Source organism: Mesoplodon densirostris, chromosome 14 (genome assembly GCF_025265405.1).
Source record: "Mesoplodon densirostris isolate mMesDen1 chromosome 14, mMesDen1 primary haplotype, whole genome shotgun sequence".
Lineage (NCBI taxonomy): Eukaryota > Metazoa > Chordata > Mammalia > Artiodactyla > Ziphiidae > Mesoplodon > Mesoplodon densirostris.
The window spans coordinates 55,033,065-55,056,063 of NC_082674.1; positions in this window are offsets into that span (position 1 = coordinate 55,033,065).

Sequence of the window (22,999 nt, forward strand, 5' to 3'; positions counted from 1 at the left end):
CAGATGAAAAGAACACGAACATTCTTCTGGCCACACATAATGCACGCGTTCAAGCCGCTCTCCAGGCAGTGGCACAATTCACCCTCCTCCTGTACAGTTGCCGGGCCAGACTCATCCCAGCATGGCCCACACTTAGCGCTGTATTTCTTCTTATTTTCTATATGATAGGGGGAAAGTGAGATAGGGCTTAATTAGTCCCTGGTAAGTGAGATAGGGCTTAATTAGTCCCTGGTAAGTGATGAACCCACCTGACGTCAATTCCCCCTGTAGATGGAAGCCTCCTCTCCCCTGAGTGGTAAAGATTGCTGCCATGTCCTGTCTGCCGTCTGCTGCCCACGATGGGGTGTCGCTCCAGGACCCTTTGTGTAAGATCCCCCTGTCCAACAAATCATTAATGTCTCTGTCACTGTCCCTGGGCTCTTTCTTCAGTCTTGAGGATGGGCAACTACAAGGTTTGCAGGCCGGCAGGGTGCAGCCCAAAAATTGGTGAACGAGCCAGGAGGCTGAGGAAACTCCCATGAGTGCTGAGGTGCCGGGAAATAAGGACAGGGAATGGAACGTTGTAGGGGTGATGCCCAGGTGGCTGTCCACTAGCCTGAGGGGCCCTGTGGCAGCTGTCTGCTGTGAGAGATGTCTTCCTCTTCCATTATATCAATGATATTCTATTAACCTCAGAGGTTCTCCAGTTCCAAAGTAGCAGCCCTAGGCTCGTGGCTCCTCTGACTGCACACAGATTGCTGGTGAATACAGACAAATGCAAGGACCCAGGTTATCCACAAAAGACAAGCATGCCCCTGACTCACCACCCCTAAACAATCACAGACACAATTAACTCAGGGACAGGCTTGTGCATTGGACATGGCCAGTTATCTGGAAGGGTTTGGTTGGGGCCTGTGGCAATGGCCAAATAATAAAAAAGTAACTTTGGGCTTCTGGTCCCAGCTATGGAAGGGGGCAGAGTAACTACATAGTGGAACAACAGCTATGTCCAGTCTACAGTGTGTTACCACAGGTGGAAGACGTTACAAAAGGCCTACCCAAGTTGTCCAGCAATGCTAAAACAAACAAACAAACACTATTCAGGGTCTAGAGCTGTGCAAGACATACAGGACCCCCATGGACATCAACAGCAACCAACTGGCCGTGAAGCTCAGGAATGGGCTGATAAAAATGATACACACTGGCATTTCCAGCTACCCGACAACCCCACTGGTGCCAGGCTAATGGAAAGGACGAATGGACTACTTAACAATGGAAACAGAAACTCCCTGTCAACATGTGGACCAGGAGGCTAACTCAAACCCTACGAACTATAACTGAATATCCCAGGAGCAATTGTCCTGGTGCCTACACCATGTTAACCCAAAGGCAACTAGTCAATACCATCCGAGTTCAACTGTTGACCACCGAAGGACCATTGCCAACCATCTGTCAGGACAGTAACTCACTTTTGCCTTTGCCATGGGATCTACTCCCAGGGGAACGTATTATCAATGGCCTTGGAACTGGCAGGTAAGTCCCCGGTGGTTTGGGTTTCTAATCCTGTTCCCCATGGGTGCTGTCCCATGGGGAATAAGATTAGACAGGGACTTACAGATTTCACCTGTCTTCTACTCAGGCACCACCTAAGACTACTAAGGTAATTAATGCCGGGTCCCTACTGGAGAAAAGCACCATTATATTATACTGCCTCTCCGGCATGGGCTGTGGGGACTGAGGGTGGACGGGGGGTATGGTACTGCTGGCCAGGATGCAAACCACAGGCAGGGGTGGTACGATCTCAAAATGCTGTTACTTCTTGTATTTTGCTTAATGGTCATGATCTTCATTGTGTTGTGCCTGTTACACATCTTACACTTTGTCTATAGTCTGAGCAAAGGGCATCTGACTGTGGACTGGGTGACAGTGGTGGCCTCAATGTAAAATGAGTCTGGTTGCTGGTTTTACGCCGAGATGCTGTTTTCGTCCCCCTCTGGGTACGCCGTTCAAAATGGGCGTTCTCTTGCTCTCTGTTCATCCCCTGCTCCACTCACATGACTAATCAAGCCTCAGATTATAGGGCTTAATTAGCTCCTGGTAACTGGTGAGCCCCCGCGACATCAATTCCCCCCTATAAATGGTAGTTTTTTCTCCAAGTAGCAAAGATTGCTGCCATGTCCTGCCCGCCGTCTGCTGCACATGGTGGGGTGGCGATCCAGGACCCTTTGTGTAAGATCCCCCGTCCAACAGATCACTGATGTCTCTGTTACTGGGCTCTTTCTTCAGTCTCGAGGCTAGAGAGCTACAAGGATTGGAAGCCCGCGGGGTGCAGCCCAACATGTACCTAGGCATTTTTCTTAGGTTTACCAGGCATTTGTATTTTTGTTTTGTTTGTTTCAGCAAATAAGCTTATGTGTTATTTGTCTTTATTTTCATTGAGATTTTGATGTTTTTCTTAAAATAATTCTGTATACTTTAAGACTTCAAACCTTTGCATGTTATATTTATTGCAACTATTTCTCAGGTTGTGAACAGTTTCATTTTATTCAAAGCACTGTTTCATGTTCAGCCATTCTTCATTTTTGTTTAGTAAAATCTACTGATCCCCCTGTCCACCACCACCATTGTGCTTCCTTTATTCCATTACTCCTTAGAAAGCCCTGGGCTAAAGAGGAATCGTTTTTCTTTGGAGTCAGGGCTTGTAAAGCAGGTCCATCCTTCTTCCTTCTCTGGATCCACAGGTCCTCCAAACTCCACACGAAACTAACACACATGCCTCCTCCAGAAGTTTCCACGGCAGCCTATGCTCTGGAGGCTCCCTTACAAGCCTTGTTTGTGAGTTGGAAGCTGCCTATGTTCTAGAAGGGTTTTAACAAGGATTGTTGAAACAAAAAGGCATTTTCATCCCCTGAAGACCTGGATAGGTGCAAGCCTCAGCCACTGTCCTCACCACAAGAGAAGCTGGGAGAGGCCATGACCTCAGCAGTGGTCTTTGCATTCCACACCGTGATCTTTGCCTCCGCCTCATGTTAGATAGGATCACCCAAACCCAGGAAGGGAGTTCACAGGCTGGGCGGCCAAAAATTCAACAAATATCCTTTAGACCGGAAGGCCAGCCAATCACACTCTGGGGCTGTGCTCCCTGGCCGGAGGTGGAAGGTGTTCAAGGGGCAACAGGGTGCTCCAACCCAGAGTAACAGGGGCTCCAGGAGGCAGGTCAGAGAAGCTTTATCCCTGTGGTTCCTAATCAGGGACAATTTGGGCAATGTCTGAGGACATTTGGGGTTGTCACAATTCCGGAGAAGGGAGCATCTAGTGGCATCTAGTGGGTAGAGGCCAGAGATGCTGCTAAACATCCTGCAGTGCGCAAGGCTCCCTCCACCCCCAGCAAAGAATTATCTGAAGCAAAATGTCAACAGTGCTGAGATTGAGAAACCTGCTTTATCCCGAGGTCCTCAACCATCATGTCAGCTCACCAGGCACGCCTGCTCACAGAGGACAACAGCCTGGGCGCTTGGCCAGGCTTCAGGGCCAGACTCCACTCCCTTGGCTGGAACAGGAGAAATGAACAGTGTCTGGAAATCAAAGTGTTGCCAAGTCCCCATCCTGAGAGTCTGGAGCTCCCGGGCAAGTTCTGATGACTGAGACTCAGAAATGAGACTGGGTAGGGAGTTGCTTGCTAACTTAACAAAATACTAGATGCTGGTACAGGCAGATGCTAGAGATGGGGCGGGACGGCCTGAGGGCTGCCGTTAGCGGGGGGCCAGAGGTGGGCGCTGTGACTTTGGCTCTGGGGAGGAAAGAGAGGAGGGGTAACTTACGGACTGCCAGTTTCCAGACAGACCTTAACACCAACCACAATTCAGTCCTTGAGTACAGTCTCAGAATCTACTTAAACACATCATGGGGGTGGGACCAGAGGAGTGGACTGAGGTCTCTAGAGGGGCAGGAGTTTGTATGATTGGGAAACAAGACAAATACCTATTTCTTTTCATAATGCTACAGCCAGAATGAAAGTTCGGCCTTCTTGGTTGCTGGGATATTGTTGAAAAAGCATGGAGAAGCTTGATATAGACTTAATTTCTCCAAGTTCTCTCTGGTTTTGATAGGTACCCAGAGGGTGCTAATTTGTAAAATGCTTTTTAAAAACTTTCAGAGTTCTTGGCAATTTTGAGCATCTCAGCAACCCTGTGAGATGGGTGCCAGCATCCCCATTTGACAGGCAAGGAAACCGAGGCATGGAAAGGCCAGGTGGCTCACCCGACGCCACAGGGCTGGCTGGTGACTGTGCTCTCTGCCCCTCACTCTCCTTCTGTAGGAAACATTTGTGCCAGTTTCCAGGGGCTCTGTAGGACGCTCAGGCCTGGCACTTTCCCCTTATCGTTGTTTTGCTTTGTGGTGAGCATCCTCTCCTCCTCCTGGCCGCCCTCTCCTACTCAGGTTTGGCACACTTTCCCCTCTGGGGAAAAACAACCTCTTAGCAGCCATCTACTTACAATTTGTCTCACGTGGCCAGGAGCACGTTAGCAGCTGCTGCTCTTTGTGAAAGGCTGAATGAATTAAATCAAAGGAGGAGTTTGCCTCAGACACGAAGATTGAAGTGTGGGGAGAAACCCCAGGAAATGGCTTCCATTCAAGGAGTCATAGACTATCCTAATCTTCATTTTACTAAATTAATGCTAATTGCTATTGTGAACATTTGCTTGTTTCATATTTTTCTTTTTGAGATATGTTTCTCTTAATCCTATTGTTAAACTAATGTATAATTATTGTTTGGAAATATTAATAATCCATTCAGGACTGTTCAAAGGGCAAATATTTTAGCACTGGAAAATATGTATCTTAAGGGTTTATTCTGGATGCAATTATAAAATAACTATAAGAAATATTTTCCAAACAGTAATTGTACATTCTTATTCTTATTGATTTTTGTCCAATCTCTTTATTTCACTAGTTTGGGGTGTTTAAGCAATAAGGTGGCACTCATTTCACATCTAAGTCAGCCAGGTTCCCTTTTTTGCAACTGGTGTTCCTAAAAGCTGAGACTCTTCACCTGCAAAAGTAATTTTTAAATAGCTTTGTTAAGGTATAATTCACACACAATAAACTACATATATTTAAAGTGTGCAATTTGATAAATTTTGACATATGTATACAGCCATGAAACCACCAACACAATCAGGATAACGCATCCATCACCCTCAAAAGTTTTCTCAAGCCCATTTGTAATTACTCACTCCTGTCCCTCTTCACCTCCCTCCTTATTTACCAAGCAACCACTGACTTGCCTTCTGTCATTATAGATTAGTTCGCATTTTCTAGAATTTTATACAAACGGAATCATGCAGTATGTCCCCTTTTTTTTTCCTGGCTTCTTTCACTCAGCATAATAATTTTGCAAATTATCCATGTTGTTGTATCAATAGTTTATTCTTTTTTTTTTTTTGCGGTACGTGGGCCTCTCACTGTTGTAGCCTCTCCCGTTGCAGAGCACAGGCTCCGGACGCGCAGGCTCAGCGTCCATGGCTCACGGGCCCAGCCGCACCGCGGCATGTGGGATCCTCCCAGACCGGGGCACGAACCCGTGTCCCCTGCATCGGCAGGTGAACTCTCAACCACTGCGCCACCAGGGAAGCCCTACAATAGTTTATTCTTTTTTATTGTTGGGGATTATATCCATAGCATGGATATAACCAATTTGTTTCTCCATCCATGTCCCTGTCCAGAGACACTTGGGTTGTTTCCAGCTTTGGGCTATTACAGTTAAGGTTGCTATGATCATCTGTGTACACATCTTGTATGGACATATGCTTTCTTTTCTCTTGGCTAAATACCTAGGAGGGGAATGGCTAGGTCTTACGGTAGGTGTATACTTAACATTTTAAGACATTGCCACAAAATGAAAAAAACTGTAAAGCTGTTTTCTCAAACATTTTACATTCCCACCAGCAGCATGTAAGAGTTCTAATTCCTCCACATCTTTGCCAATCCTTGGTAAGATTGGTTTCTAAAATGTTAGACATTCTAATATGTGTGTAGTGGAGATCACTGTAGTTTTAATTTTCATTTCCCTAATGACTAATGATGTTGAGCAGCCTATCATGAGCTTATTTCTATCTTCCTTGATGAAATGTCTGGTTAAATCTTTGCAAAAGTAAAATTTTGCACAGTGATTTCATGCCCCACGTGATTGATTTATCAAACACCCCAGTGGTGTGACCTACACTGCTTGAGACACTGATTCAACCCTTCTAAGTGTGCAGTCGAAATCCTTGTGTGAGTAAAAGCTAACACTTACAGGGTACTTATCACCTGCCAAGCGCCGTGCTAAGTGTTTTTCCACATGTAAATGTGTTTAATCCTCACAACTGGCCCAAGGTCACACAGCCACATCAGTGGTAGAACAGGGCTTGAAGAGTTGAGTGGGGAAGTGGGAGAGAGGAAGGGAAAGAAGCATTGGTGGGCAGCATTGAGCTTTCATCCAAGGTTTATCTACAGTCTTTATGTAGAAGGGGGATAGATGGTGGAACTGACCCAGAGTCCAAAGTTTTGCCAAGGGCAGAGGACCAAAAGGTATGATATTGACTGAGTTGGTTGATGAAGTAGTGTTGGCTAGATAAAGAAGGGGGTGAAGACAGAAAGGAGAAAGGGGAGCAATGAAGATACTGGAGGGCTCTGAAAGGACAAGAGAGTGCTGAAAATATGAATGGCTTTGGTTAAAGTAAGGCGTTGAAATTTGGGAATTCAGAGGTGATGAGGTTCCTGGTGCTGGTGGTGTCCAGGGTATGGGGAGGTTGGATGATAGGAATCAGGAAGTCTCAAAAGAGATTTTCATTTATTTTAATTTTCTTCTGGAGAAAAATACTGAAATTTTGATGTATGTAGACTATTTGCTATCTTTTTAGTCCTGTGTTATTTTCACTCAATGGAATCTATCAACATTTCCCTTTATGGTTTAGGGTGATTAAGCATCCCAATTTGCCCGACTCTGTCCCAGTTGCAGCACCGAAAGTCCCACATCCTGGGAAATCCCTTAGTTCCGGGCAAATTGGGACTATGGGCACCCTAGAAGCCATGGACTCTCTGGCATCGACAATTACAAATAGCCTCCCAAACAGTTCTCTCGTTTCATTCTCATCTCTCTCCTTTACTGAATTCATTCTGAAACCCAACCCTGATTGCTCTACTCGTTATTATCTGCACACAAAAGAACAAACTTCAGACTGGTAGGAACGTACATCTTTAACCTAATTCCCATTACTTCCTTCAGGTACCCAACGTTCTAGCCAAATTGACTTAATCGAATTTCCCGAACGCTCCCCACCACAGGCTTGCCTATCTCAGGCATCTGTTCAAGGTCTTTTCCTTCCCTGAATTGACTCTCCCTTCACAGCATGTCTACATCCCATTCTTCCCTTCAGATCCTTCTTTGATGTAACGTGGCTCAGGAAGGCTTTTGTGATCTGAAATCTTCCTCCTTAGATCTTTACAGCACTTTGAACCCCTCTATTAATTATAGCAAGTTAGCAAGTGGCAGAACAGCTGACACTAACTGGCTCAAACAATTGAGCAGAAAGCAGTCTATGAGGTAGATCTACAGTCAGGCATGGTTGGATTGTAGGGACTGAACCAAGCCATCTTCTCGTCTTTCATCTCTGACCTCCAGATGACCTCGGGCAGGCTCTCCCCTTATGGTTGTAAGACAGTACCAGCAGCTTCTTGGGCTTCATTATTCCAGGGGGTGGGAAAAGAGTGGGAGTCATTGTGCTAACATTCTCAGAAGTCCTGAGATGCCCTCTGATTGGACCACCTCATTCCATCACTGTGCCCAGGAGGATATGCAGGGCCACGTGGCTGCAAAGGTGGTGGTCGCACACTGCACAACTCTAGGAGGAGCTGTTCACCCAGACTAGCCCTGGGACTGAGGAGGTGGGATCTTCACCTCTCTGGGTCTCAGTGTCTTCATCAGTCAGGTGAGAGTGACAGATCTCTGAGGTCCCTTCCAGTCCTGTAGATCTATTATTCCAATGTTCTTTGACTCAGCTGAAATAGTATTTTATTTCCTTTTTTTTTGTTTTTGTTTGTTTGTTTGTTTGTTTTGTGGCACGCGGGCCTCTCACTGTTGTGGCCTCTTCCGTTGAGGAGCACAGGCTCTGGACGCGCAGGCTCAGCGGCCATGGCTCATGGGCCCAGCCGCTCCGCGGCTTGTGGGATCCTCCCGGACCGGGGCACAAACCCATGTCCCCTGCATCGACAGGCAGACTCTCAACCACTGTGCCACCAAGGAAGCCCTGAAATAGTATTTTATTGGCTTGGCTTTGTTTCCATGAAGAGCTCCTGCAAAACTTCTTAACCTCTCTTTGGTCTACAGTCATCCTCTTCTAGAAACACAAGTGGGTGTGAGGCCTTTTTTAAAAAGAGGAAGCAGAGAAAGATGTGAAAATAGTACCTTGTGAAAATTCTCAGTTCCGTGTGGTCACTGGTTATATTCTATGTTGGGCAACAAGTTTTGATGTGGCTACCATTTGCTTGAGTGTTCCTTATGTGCCGGGTGCTAAGTGTTCTGTATGCATTATCTGATCTAGCTTCTCCTGGTGACCCATGTGGAATAGGTAGTACTGTACTTGGTGTTCCCATTTTATAGATGAAGAAAAAACAGAAAGATCTCAAAGGTTATGGAAGTTGCCCAAGACCACACATTTATTGAATGGCAGCACTTGGATTTGAACCTATGTTTGTCGGGCTCCAAATTTTCACTCTGAATCAATATGCCAAATCACCCATTTGTCAGAGTCTATGCTGGAGCTCCAAGGTTCTCAGGGTTCCTACCCCTGGGGGGAATACTTCCAATGCATGCAAAAACATGGGTGTTTTTACAGGAACATTCAAGTTTATTTTATATTTTATATTTGGAAATTTATAATTTTATATTTGGAAAATGTGTCTTTATAGCAGAAGTACAGAAAATAAAATTCAATAAAATATTCTTGGAAAAGGGGAAACACAGACGAGAGGTGCTTCTCAATGCATCAGAATCATGGGTGGGGAGTGGCCTTGAGGTTTTTATGTTGCTCTAAAGAAGACATAGTTTTTTTTTAAGTTTAAGAAACATAGATCCATACAATTATTGCCAGGTTTTATTTCTATCGCTGTGTGTGTTTTCCTTTAGTCTCCAAATGCTGTCCAGGGCTGTGTGTGCTCTACTAACTTTTCACAGAGAAGCCTGGTCAACCAGGAGAGCTGGCTGGAGATTGCAAGGGAGCCTGGCCTCTGGAGGGGCTGTACGTGGGCTGTGACTCAGGCAGCCTCTTCTCCCAGCCTGGCTTTCTGGGCCTTTGTTCAACCCTGGTGTGACAGGAAGCACACAATGCAAATACGATCAAAGAGACCTACCTCTGGGTCGCTGCAGGAGACAAGAGCTTTTTCATCTGAAAACATCATGTTAAGGAAGGAACACCATGCAACTCAATGGATGACTGTTTCCATGGAAAAGAAGAACTAAGCTAGTCCACATCCCCTACGTGGGGTACCATCACTTGGTGGTGATAAAATCATGAATAATGTTCTTGTATTCCAATTCACTGGTCAATGGCTGGTTCACAGACCTGTTTATTTGCAGGCTTAGGTTTTTCTGTGTAAAAATGGAGACTTTAGTCTGGCCTTCGTTTCACACCTACTAGAATGTCCATAATCAAAAAGACAGTTACTAACAAACGGTGGCAAGAATGTGGAGAAATTGGAACCTTCACACATTGCTATGCGAATGTAAAACAGTGCAGTAATTTTGGCAAACAAGCAGTTTCTCAATAAGTTAAACACAGAGTTACTATGAGAACCGGCAATTCCACTCCTAGGTATAATCATGGCAGAATTAGTCGTAATAGTCAAGAAGTAGAAAAAAATTGAAATGTCCATCACCTGATGAATGGATAAACTAAATGCCGTATATCCATACAATGGATTATTATTTGGCCATAAAAAAAGAATGAAGTGCCAATACATGTTACAACATGTATAAACTTGAAAACATCATGCTAAGTGAAAGAAGCCAGGCACAAAAGAGTACATATTGTATGATTTCATTTAAAAGAAATGTCCAGAATAGGCAGGTCCCTAGAGACAGAAGGTCTCTACGGGGGCGAGGAGAGGGGAGGAGTTGGGGGTGGGGACAGTAAATAGGATTTCTTTATGGGATGATGAAAATGTTCTGTGAATTAGTGGTGATGGCTGCAGAACTTTGTGAATATACTGAAAGCTACTAGACTGTATTTTAAAAGGGTGAATTGCGTGTTATGTGATTTTTTTTTCTCAATTAAAAAAAAATCCTCCTCATCAAAAGCAGAGGTGGGCACGTCTGTGTGGGAGGCTTTTCTAGCTGCAGGACGTTTAGGTATTCACGTGGCACGTGTCACTAGAAGCTGACAGTGAAATGTAGCGATGAATTCTGCAGACGTGAATGACAGGGAAAATGGCACTTCTCCAGAAGAACCCACCTGTCAAGAGGGCAGCTTGGAGCCTCTCAGGAAGGTCTGCAGGGAGCAGCCTATCCTGACCTCTCCAGGCACCTGCGAGTTGGATTCAGTGTCTCCTTACCTAAAAGTCTTTGCAAACACACTCAGGCTTGGCCAGGAGGCTCTGAAGGCAGTTTCTTGTGTGGGCTGCAGAGGAAGGCAGGTGGGCTGTTGGAAATGGGAGGATGGCAGGTAGCGCAAAGCCAAACCAGCTGACACATTAGCCACAGTGAGGTTGTCCTGGAAAATCAATGGCGACCACTCTGTGACTAAGCCAGTCAGCGTCCAGTGTGAACTTACTGCTCTCTGCGTATTTCACAGTGCTATGCACTGGGGTGCCAGCAGTTCTCAAAGTGTGTTCCCTGTCACCAGCATCAACTGGAAAACTGGTTGGGGAGGAGCGGAAGGACAAAAATCTGGATTTTTTTTTAATTAATTAATTTATTTATTTTTTGCTGTGTTGGGTCTTCGTTTCTGTGCGAGGGCTTTCTCTAGTTGTGGCAAGCGGGGGCCACTCTTTATCGCGGTGCGTGGGCCTCTCACTGTCACGGCCTCTCTTGTTGCGGAGCACAGGCTCCAGACGTGCAGGCTCAGTAGTTGTGGCTCACGGGCCTAGTTGCTCCATGGCATGTGGGATCCTCCCAGACCAGGGCTCGAACCCGTGTCCCCTGTATTGGCAGGGAGATTCTCAACCACTGCGCCACCAGGGAAGCCCAAAAATCTGGATTTTAACAAGCCTTCCAGGTGACCCTGAGGCACACTCAAGTTTGAAAATCACCAGCTTACACACCATCTGTTCTCATCTTCTTCCTCATGACAGAATCCTGGTTTTGTTTGGAGTGACAGGTGCGTGGACTGTCTTGCAGCTGGGGTGACCATGTGACATAGTTCTGTCTAGTGAGATGCAAATCTGAAGTCACTGAGTGGGGTTTCTAGGAAAGCTCTCCTGGCCTGTGGCTTTGCTCCATTGCCCTTCTCCACCTTCCTCCCTGGACTGTGGACAAATGCTGGAGGGCATGCAGCCATCATGGGAGCATGAGACTAAGGGCCACATGCTCAGGATGGTGGGACAGAGAGACGGAAGGAGCCAGGGTCACTGAGAACATGAGGGTTGCTGTACCCGCCCTGACCTGCATACCTCTCTCTAGCCTAGACTTGTGATGGTAGGAAATTCAAACCCTTAATTTGTGTAGGCCACTATTTTCCATGTTCCTGTTATTTGCAACTGAACCTAACTGGTGACCTGGGGACAGGGGTTTGTCCTGGTTGAAGAAGTGTGAGACTTCTCTCTTACTGAAACCAAGTATGGGGATCATTGTATAGGTGAGGTGCCAAGGTTAAGAGCTAGATTTCTGGTTTCAGTTTCTCTATGGGGGCTGGGACTGGCCAGCCAGGCCAGGTCATGGTGAAGTGGGCAAGTTTTGCCCTGGTGCCCAGTGCCCTGTCCCTTCTGCCTCAGCCTTGGCCACTTTCCCCTACATCCTGGCAGTTGGCAACTCTCTCGTGTGATGAGAAGTGTGGGCCTGGGTGGCTCCAGGGTCAGTGCAGTGGCTCAGTAATAATCATCAAGGACCTTGGCCTTTTCTTTTAATTAATTAATTCATTCAGTAAAGATTTGTTGAACAACTACTAGGTGCCAAGCACTGTTCTAGGTGCTGGGGGATTGAACAGGGGCCTGCTCCCAGGAAGCTCACATTCGTGTGTGTGTGTGTGTGTGTGTGTGTGTGTGAATAAACAAGTGAACAAGTAAGTCTGTGAAGTGTGAGGTGCCAACATGGGCTCCAAAGAACAATAAAGCAGGAAAAGAGAATAGAGCAATGAAGGTGCATTTAGAAAGAGGGTGGCCAGAGAATGCCTCTCTGATGAGGTGGCATCTAAACAGAACTGAAGGAAATGAGGGAACAAGCCAGGCATCTGGGCTGAGAGCATCCTAGGCAAAGCAGAACAGCCAGGGCAAAGGCTCTGAGGCTGGAATGTGCTGGAAAGAGTCAAGGATCAGCAAGGATGCCAGAGGCTGGCATGGAGGGGGAGTGGGAGTGAGTGGAAGGATGAAGTCAGAGAGGCAGCCGGGGGCCAGATCATGTGGGGCTTTACAGACTAAGGTAAAAACTCGGAATTTTTCTTGGAGAAGCAGAAAGTCATTAAAGGACTTTAAGGAGAGAAGCAGTAAGACCTGACTTATGAACAGAATCATCCCAATTACTGTATGCAGAGTACACTGGAGGATACAACCAACCTTTGCTCTGCTATCCTCAGTGTATTGGCTTAGCTCTTAAACTTGTGTCCTCATGGTTACAGGATAGCTGCCATAGCTCCAAGTGTTACATGTAAACACCAGTCATGTCCAGGTTGCTGAGATCTGTAGATAAAATTAGATAACACTACGGATTAGTGTCCCTATGAATTCACTGACCCCAACCTCACCCAGTCCCTCAACATTGCCTGGAAAAGTCCTTCTTTTTCCCTAGAAAGATCTTCCCCTTTCCCCATAGCAATTATTTTCAAATCATCTTCATTCTCTTCAAACCTTCCAACTTCTCTGCCTCTCAGTAGGTGGCCAACCTCTTCTCTCACAGAGAAGATAGAAACCATCAGATGGAAATCCCCTCCACTGCTGCCAAGCCTATAGTTATAATAATGTGTGCATCTTCCCCACGCCCTTCTCTTTCCTTCCATGACAGAGGTGTCCCCCCACTGGTGCAGAAGGCAGTTCCTGCTGGGCCCTCTCATCCCACCCCCTCCAGTGCATCCTCAGCGTCGCTTTCTATTGGCTATATCCTTTCTCTCCTGTGTTATCAACATCTCCCACCTCTGCTGGCCCCTTTCCATCCTCTCCTCAGCCTTCAAAAGAAACAAACAAGTGGATGTTAAACAAAAGAAACCAGACACAAAAGGTCACAAAGTATGATTCCATTTATATGAAATATTCAAAACAGGTGTATCTATAGAAACAGAAAGTGGATGAATGGATGCCAGGGGCTGAGGAGAAGGGGGAATAGGAAGTGACTACTTCTGTGCGTGATGAAAATGTTTGGAACTAGGTAGAGGTGATGGTTGCACAACATATTTTTTTTTTAAATATAGTTGATTTACAATGTTACGTTAGTTTCTGGTGTACAGCAAAGTGATTCAGTTTTACACATATATATATTCTTTTTCATTATAGGTTATTACAAGATATTGAATATAGTTTCCCGTGCTATACAGTAGGTCCTTGTTGTTTATTTTATATATAGTAGTATCTGTTAATCCCAAGCTCCTAATTTATCCCACACCCCCCTTTCCCCTTTGGTAACCAAAAATTCATTTTCTATGTCTGTGAGTCTGTTTGTTTTGTAAATAAGCCCATTTGTATCATATTTTAGGTTCCACATATAAGTGATATCATATGGTATTTGTCTTTGTCTGACTTACTTCATTGAGTATGATAATCTCTAGGTCCACCTATGTTGCTACAAATGTCATTATTTTATTATTTTTGATGGCTGAGTAGTATTCCATTGTATATCTATCCCACATCTTCCTTATCCATTCATCTATCGATGGACATTTAGCTTGCTTCCATGTCTTGGCTATTGTAAATAGTGCTACTGTGAACATTGGAGTGCATGTATCTTTTCAAATTAGGGTTTTCTCTGGATATACACCCAGGAGTGGGATTGCTGGATCATATGGTAACTCTATTTTTAGTTTTGTAAGGAACTTCCAAACTGTTTTCCACAGTGGCTGCATCAATTTACATTCCCACCAATAGTGTAGGAGGGTTCCCTTTTCTCCACACCCTCTCCAGCATTTATTATTTGTAGACATTTAAAAAAATAAATTAATTTATTTATCTAGTTTTTGGCTGTGGTGGGTCTTTGTTGCTGCATGTGGGCTTTCTCTAGTTGCGGCGACCAGGGGTTACTCTTCGTTGCGGCGCATGTGCTTCTCATTGTGGTGGCTTCTTTTGTTGTGGAGTACGGGCTCTAGGCGTGTGGCTTCAGTAGTTGTGGTTTGTGGGCTCAGTAGTTGTGGCTCGTGGGCTCTAGATCGCAGACTCAGTAGTTGTGGCGCACAGGCTTAGTTGCTCCGCGGTATGTGGGATCTTCCTGGACCAGGGCTTGAACCTGTGTCCCCTGCACTGGCAGGAGGATTCTTAACCACTGCGCCACCAGGGAAGTCCCTATTTGTGGACTGTTTTTTTTTAAGTATACAGCAATTTTATTGAATGGATTGGAATTTGTTTTCATCTTGTCTTCATAACAGCATTTTATTTTATTTTATTTATTTTTAAACGTACTTTCTAGTAAGTGTTTTTATTATTTATCATTTTTTAATTTTTGGCTGCATTGGGTCTTCACTGCTGCATGGGGGCTTTTCTCTAGGTGCAGAGAGCGGGGGCTACTCTTCGTTGTGGTGCATGGGCTTATTGCAGCGGCTTCTCTTATTGTGGAGCATGGGCTCTAGGTGCATGGGCTTCAGTAGTTGTGGTGCACAGGCTTAGTTGCTCTGTAGCATGTGGGATCTTCCCGAACCAGGGCTTGAACCCATGTCCCCTGCATTGGCAGGCGGATTCTTAACCATTGCGCCACCAGGGGAGCCCTGTAGACTTTTTAATGATGGCCATTCTGATGACAGGTGTGAGGTGATACCTCATTGTACTTTAGATTTGCATTAATGGTGTTGAGCACCTTTTCATTTGCCTATTGGCCATCCGTATGTCTTCTTTGGAGAAATGTTTATTTAGGTCCTCTGCACGTTTTTTGACTGGGTTGTTTGTTTGTTTGTTTTGTTATTGAGCTGCATGAGCTGCTTGTATGTTTTGGAAAGTAAGCCCTGTCTGTCACGTCACTGATTGCACAACATGCTGAATGTACTCAATGCCACTGAATTGTACACTTGAAAATGGTTAATTTCATGTTATGTGAATTGCACCCCAATTTAAAAAAAGGAAAAAAAGAAACCAAAAAAGCCCCTCAGTCTCACATTACCTTCAGACACTTCGAAACCAACATGTTTAAAACTCATCACATCAACTGGCCTCTCTGTCCCCTGCTTCAGTCAGTGGTGTCCAGACCATTATGTGTGTCTGTGCAGATGGTGCCATGCTCCCAGCCAGGAGGGAGTGAGGGAGTTGGGGTCCATCTGTTCTGCTCACAGGTCTTCACCTTGTCAATGGCTGCAGCTGCCTAGAGGGCCCTTTTTCTAGATTTCACAAGTGTACCTGTATTAGTCAGTGTTCTCCAGAGAAACAGAACCAGTAGGATGCGTATGTATACATAGAAAGAAATTTATTACAAGGAATTTGCTCACACAGTTTTGGAGAGTGAGAAGTCCCAAGAGTTGCAGTCAGCAAGCTGGAGACCCAGGAGAGCTGATGGTGTAAGTTCTAGTCTGAAAGTCAGCAGGCTGGAGACCCAAGAAGAGCTGATGTTTCAGCTGGAGTCCAAAGGCAGGAAAAGATCCACGTCTCAGCTCAATCAGTCAGGCAGGAGAAGTTCCCTCTTACTCGTGGGAAGGTCAGCCTTTTTGTTCTATTCAAGTCTTCATCTGATTGGGCAAGGCCCACCCATATTAGGAGGGCAATCTGCTTTACTTAGTCAACTGGTTCAAATGTCAATCTCAGCCAAAAACACCCTCACAGACACACCCAGAATAATGTTTGATCAAACATCTAGGCACACCATGGCCCATCTGAGCACTGTCAAGTTGACACATGAAATTAATCACCACAGTACTTTATGGGCTGGAAGAGGATTGGAAGTGGAACTGAATGGCCTCACCATCCTCCTGCCAGTCAAAAACCTGGGCCTCATCCTTGACCTTCCTGTGAACACACAGAACCAGCACACACACACCCTGTCCCCACTGTCCACTCAGTTACTACGTCCTGTCACTCCTCTCTGTCCTCCTCTCTCCAACTCCAACACCACTGCCCTGGCCCAGACCGCCACCTTTGATCATGGGGAACACTAATTTCCCAGCCTCACGCTTCTAAGACTCTCACCCTGACCCTTGGGTGATATGTATCTGTTTCTCCACTGGGTGGAGCTAAACAGTGAAAAGACCAAAGTAAGTGCTGGGGGTTCAGCCTCTCATATGTGCTCCTGCAGCACCCCCTGCATCCCTAGCAGAGTGCACCTGTACTAGTTAATGCATACGGGTTAACTTGTCCGCCTCCCCTCCAGGCAGTAACTCCGAGGGCAGGGGCCCTGCGTACCAGGCTGATAGGTTAGCACTGTGTCCCCTGAGCCTGGCGTGGTGTCAGGGGCTCCATAAGTATTGACGGCGAAGCTGTAATTATGGTCATAGCTATCAGTAACTGCAAACTTCAGTGTGCCTAGGTCTGTGCTAAAGGTTTACTAGTATTTTCTCACTTAATATTCCTAAGAGCAAAGTAGGTAGCATTACCATCCCCAGTGTAGAGGGCCATAACGGACCCCATCACGTTTTTCTCTGCAGGCACAAGGAAACGGAGGCACAGAGAATTTAAGACACTTACCATGGCTCTACAGCTGGAAATATGTAAAATGTGTATTGTCAAGTGGAGTGTTTAGCCATCGGTCCTGACAGCCTCTCCCATTTCTGGCAGCTCCTGGAAAAGCACACCAAGGCACTCAGCTCAGAGGCAGGGAGCACCCCCAGCTCGGAGTGATTTCCAAGGCAGGGTCCTAACCAGAGGCTCCTAGAGCTGCAGGGTCAGGAGGGACCTTTAGAAAATCCACCCCACCCCTGGCACACAAGGAGACTGAGCCAGAGGGCTGGGTTGATTTCAAGGCCACCTTGCTGTTTGCTCTTTCCTGCTCCCTAGCTCAGCCTCAAACTTGACAGTGAGGAACTGCAAAAGCCATTCGATCAGAGGCCTGGCACCACCCGACTGAGAGAACAAGCTGTTGTGAAGACGGTTATGTAAAGAGAGGATGCAGTTCATGGCCCAGCCCATGCCCGGCTGGAACCCTGCCGCGGTGACTTCAGTGTCCTGGCCACACAGGCAAGGCTGGCAGCGCTGACTTGCCCTTTGCCTTAGCATTGCCGTTCTGCTTGCTGGGATGCCAACTGGCTCCTGGGTGCCCACCACTCCCTGCCACCCTCGCAGTTTCTCTGGCACTCCCAGCGGCGCCGGGCACCAGGACCCAGAGGCATTGCAGTGGGAGAGACTGCATCCAGCCCCATCATTTTACAGAAGTGGAAACTGAGTCCCAAAGGGGTGCTGTGACTTGCCCAAAGTCCCAAGACTAGTTGGTGGCTGAGCCTACGCAAGACCCCCTCCCTGTCAATGGTTTCTTCCTCCTTGTCTGGCTGGTGCCTCCTACCCGGCTCCCTTCCCCAGTGATCCTCCACGCTGCTTCCCACTCCAGACCTGGGAGCCATCCCCTTTTGCCAAGGTCCCAGCTCTAGTCCTCCCCACCTTTGCTCATTCCCAGCCACAACAGCGACCTCACAGATGCCTTTCAGCCTCCACTCCTGCCCCCTCCAATCCACTCTCCACCCCGAAGCCAGAGAGACTTCTCCAAAAATCAAGTTGGGTTAAGCCACTGCTCTATTAAAAGCCCCAGATAGCTCCGGCTCACCCAGTGGATGGATCCTTAGTGTGGAGTCTGGTCCTCTGCAGCCCAGTCCCCACCTCCCTCAGGAGGGTCGTTCGTAATGTGCACAACTGACCTCCCAGCCACACAGCCCGCCTAACTCAAAGCTGCTGCAAGAATTAAACACCAGCTGATGTGCACGGCACCTGGAACATAGGCACTGCTCAGTAAACACTGGCTGCCCTGGTAGGCTGGGCACTTCCCCTCCAGGCTGGCTTCTAGAGCCCAGTGGTACTCTGCTCTCTGAGCCAGGGGACACGCTCTTAACTGTGACCCCAGCCAGACCCTCAACTCCCTGTATCCAAGTTACACGCCCCCCAAGAAAAGGGGCTGTAGAACACCTGCCCTGCCAACTATTTCTCAGGGACTTTTTTTGTTTGTTATGGAGGAAAAAAATCGAGGTAGTGCATTTGGAATGGCCACACAGTTCATTATTATTTCCTATCCCCTGAGAGCAGGGGAGCCACTATCCCCTTGGGTCCCTACAGCCACAGCTGCAGGTACTCTACTCAGGACAGGGGAAGGACAAGGACTATTCACCCCTCCCCCTCCCCACTGCACAAGGAGGGTAATCGGTAGCAAGTGCTGTTTGTCTTCTAACTACTTATTAGCACATGTAGGTTCTTGTGGTCTGACAGGCAAAAGGACAAGGGGCTCAGTTTCATGAATGCATTCTGTTAGAACCAGAGGTGAGCAGTGAGCAGTTCCACAGCCTTGGGGGATGGCCTCTGTGAGCCTTCATGATGAAGGCAAGATTCCAACTTGTACCAGAACCTGGCAGCTGTTGGTTTATTAGGTTGTCCATCCATCCATCCATCCATCCATCCAGCCAGCCAGCCAGCCAGCCAGCCAGCCAGCCAGCCATTTAGCCACAGGACATTAATTTTGGCTCTCTCCTTTGTTTGTTGCCAAATAAAACACTGTAGAAGAATAATATAAACTGAATGTTTGTGTCCCCCCAAAAGTCATATGTTGAAGCCCTAATCCTCAATATGATGGTATCAGAGGTGGGCCTTTAGGGAAGTAATTAGGTTTAGATGGGGACGTGAGGGTGGAGCCCCCATGGTGGGATTAGTGCCCTTATAAGAAGAGCTTAGAGTAGGTTGGTGGCCATCTGCAAACCCGGAGGAGGACCTTTACCAGACATAGATTATTCTGGCACCTTGATTTTGGACTTCCCAACCTCCAGAATTGTGAGAAATAAATAGTTGTTGTTTATGCCCCCCAGCCTATAGTATTTTGTTACAGCAGCTCAAACTGACCAAGACAAAGAATAAGGAAAATCAGAAGAGCAATCTAGCTCTCCCAGACTTGTTGTGATCCTTTCTTCCTCTTTCCTTCCCCTCTTTCTTATATTTGGAGGATGCATAGCAACTTGCTAAGATGATAAGTTACAAATAAAGTAAACTCAGTCCTTTTTTCCCCTTTCTTGTAGTTAAAATTTTAGCCTTTGAAGTATTTCAAACATATGGAAAATTATGAAGAATACTGTGACTGTCACCCAAGTACCCATCCCCCACTCCAATGAACATTAACCTTGTATATTTGCTTTGAGGTTTTTTTTTTTTTTTTTCCCCAAAGGAAACAAGATATCACAGATCCAGTTGAAGTGTTTGGGCAGGTTTTGGGCTTTTACTACCTAGGTATAGCTCCATAAACAGTACATAGTTTTTGTAGTTTGGGATTTTATATAGATGATATCATACGACAGGCATCCTTTTGCAACTTGCTTTCTAATTTTATTGGATTTAAAAAATTGTATGTGTAATAGATGCTGGTTGTAACAAGTCGAGCCACACAGACATGGCTAAAGGAAAAGTTTAATTATCTCCATCTGCTCCACCCCCACAATAGCACTGCCCAAGGTAACCACTGTTGACAACCATCTTTCTGCACCTTTGCTTCTGCTCACACAATATACACAAGGGCTCCAGTGCTGAGGGAAGAGCCAGGGGAAGTTCGGGACAGGATGGAGCGGCCAGGGGTGCCACACGAACAGACCCTCGTGCTGTTGGCCGTGGGGAAGGGCAGTCAGAGGCTGCAGAGGGAGATGTGCAACTTCCCTGGCCATTAGCCCACAGCCTGCCGATTTTGTCACCCACACCATCTCCCAACAGGCCCTGTGGTCTGCAGGGTGTCCAGGGTCAGTTAATGAGCAGGGTCTTTCTAGTAGGTGTCCTTGGGCTGGGACATGGGGAGGGTCTCTCATTATCAGGGGGGAGGACTGTGGCGAGCTGTGTGATAAAGGGACCTTAAGACCTCTGCAGCTTTTTCTGATTGACAATTGTCACCCAGATTGTTCTAGCCAAGAGCTGACCTGCCTGTGAGTCCCAGATGTTGGAGAAACATTTGGGAGGCCAAGCTGGCTTTCGCTGTGACCAAGAAGATGTTCACAAATGTTATGTGTCTTCTGACTGCTCCATGAACTTGGGATAAGGACATGGAATGCCAAGAAAGTTGGGGGGGTTTATTGTTTTGTCTTTTTTTTAACTTAAGAGTGAATATGACCAGACACGTTATGCTCAGAGCTGGATTGGAATTTTTTTTTCCTGTGCCAAAAAAAGAGCTAATAATTAGGGCTTAATTTTGTTTTGTTCTGTTTTGTTTTTCAAAATGAGTTTCATGTCACAGCAAAGCAGAAAGAGAACCTGAATGTGAGACTTGATCAATCTCCATCATGGAGGCCTGCTCGACTTTTCCACCCTTGAGTCTACAATAGTTTGAAGAGAAGCAAAAACCTTGCTGGGGCTTGTAAACCAAGATTTGAGGTTGACCCTAGGGGTCCCTCCAGTTGTTAAACTCTATAGTTCCATGTTTTTTCTTTTTTCCCGTTCATTTGTTCAATACATTCTTTTGAGTACCTGCTGTGTCAGCCATTGTTCTAAGAGCTGGGGATATCAGTGAAAGACCAGACAAACCCCTGCCTTCAGGGAGCTAATAATTCAAACAATCTCACAACACAAAGACTCCCACTCTGTATCAATATTCAAATCATTCATTCATCCTTCAGACTGAATTGATTCCCACAACACCCTCCTGCCACTGGATAGGACAGGTCTTCCTAGTCCCATTTTTCAAGTGGAAAGACTAAGCACTAATAAGTAGGAGAAAGGAACGTCAGCATGAATACTACAGCCTTTAAGGAAACACAGAGGTGGAAAGGCCCCCATCTCATTTCCCAGAACCTCTATCTAGCTCCTCTCACGGGTTGGGAGAGCTTGAAAGTGCACATCTTCTAATTAATACCAAGAAGAAACCTTAGTTTCCAGACGTGACTCAAGAAGTAGGTGATGAATTCTGGAAAATGACACTTGGTTTAAGAGAGGTGAGGATTCCTGACTCCTTGAGCAAATAAATGCTCTCTACCCTGCTCCATTTCTCCAAAGTGTTTGAAACCCCATTTGACAGCCTAAAGCTGAAAATGGCTCTCTCTCATCTTTCTTTTCTTTCTCTCCTTTTCCCTGGCTTGGTGTTGACCCCATTGACACCAACCTGCATCCAGGCTAGGGCACTGATACCTCCTCAGGCCCCATGGATTCATCCAATAGCTGAGCCAGGGACTCTAAATTGCCCAGTGGGGCTTTTATAGGGCACTTAATAACTTACCCATGGCTCTGGTTCCTCCAGCTCCAGGCTCCTGGCCAAGTTCTCCAAATTGTTTTCATTAGCAATGAAAGGCCTTCTTAGCCTTGCAGCAGAATGCAGTGGCTTTTCAATCTTTTCCTTGCAGGGCTGTAGAGTCCCTTTCAGGCTGCTGTTCTCTCCCAGCCCAGATCACCCAGCAGAAAGTGTCCAGTCCCAAATGTGGGCCTGCTGGGCAAGAAGGTAGCTCCCAACAAATTCCCCAGGAGGCTGCAAGTTGGCAGCACAGGCCTCGTGGATTATCTGAATGTAATTCTGTTCCTAAAAATATGCTGGAGGTTTTAGGGTAGCGAGTGTCTATATTTCATCATTCAGTTATGTATATTCTTTTTCAAATTCTTTTCTATAATGGGATGATTTTTGATTCAGATAGTGAATTTTGAGTAAAAATGTTGCCAAGTCTTTATAGCAAACACTAGGAGAGTGAGAGTTCAGATGGTGATGGATATCTCAGGATGGAGAGAAACGATGGGTCTCCCTCTTTGAGGAAATCATCTCCATTGGATAGATGGATACTGGCCTCAATTCTGGACCTGCCCGTGTCCAGTGGGCTCATTTCAGGAGCTAACCCTATACTCCCTGGAAGGATTACAGACACTCCCCAACCATTTGTTCATGGGATTCCCCTGGCAGTTGTGTCCCCTGTCCTCATTTCGGACACAATCATCACAAGTGCATCCTCCCCACAGGTCCACAGGGAAATGGTGGGCAAGGGTTTTATCTTTTATCTTCACTTGGATGCTTAAATGAAAGAAGTCAATTCACTGAGTCATTACAGAGTCCTGTAGTGGTGTCTGAGTGTGGGAGGACAGAGGTGATTAAGACTGGGGACGCTGACTTTGGTGGGCTTACAGTTTAGGAGTTGGAATAGAAATTTTGAAAACTCAAGTCTTTTGTGTCCTGGGGAAGGCTGTATGCACCATGTAATACCTTTCATTTATTATGAGTTGAAACAAGTACTAACTATGATTTAATACTTAACCATCATAGGCAATGATTATAAAGAATGCACTGCATACTTAGGACACTCTGTCCAAAAATAACTCCCATGGGGCTCCCCTGGTGGCGCAGTGGTTGAGAATCCACCTGCCAATGCAGGGGACATGAGTTTGTGCCCCAGTCCGGGAAGATCCCACATGCCGCGGAGCGGCTGGGCCCGTGAGCCATGGCTGCTGAGCCTGCACGTCCGGAGCCTGTGCTCTGCAACGGGAGAGGCCACAACAGTGAGAGGCCTGCGTACCGCAAATAATAAATAAATAAAATAACTCCCATGCTCACCACTTTGTGTAGGAAGCTGCA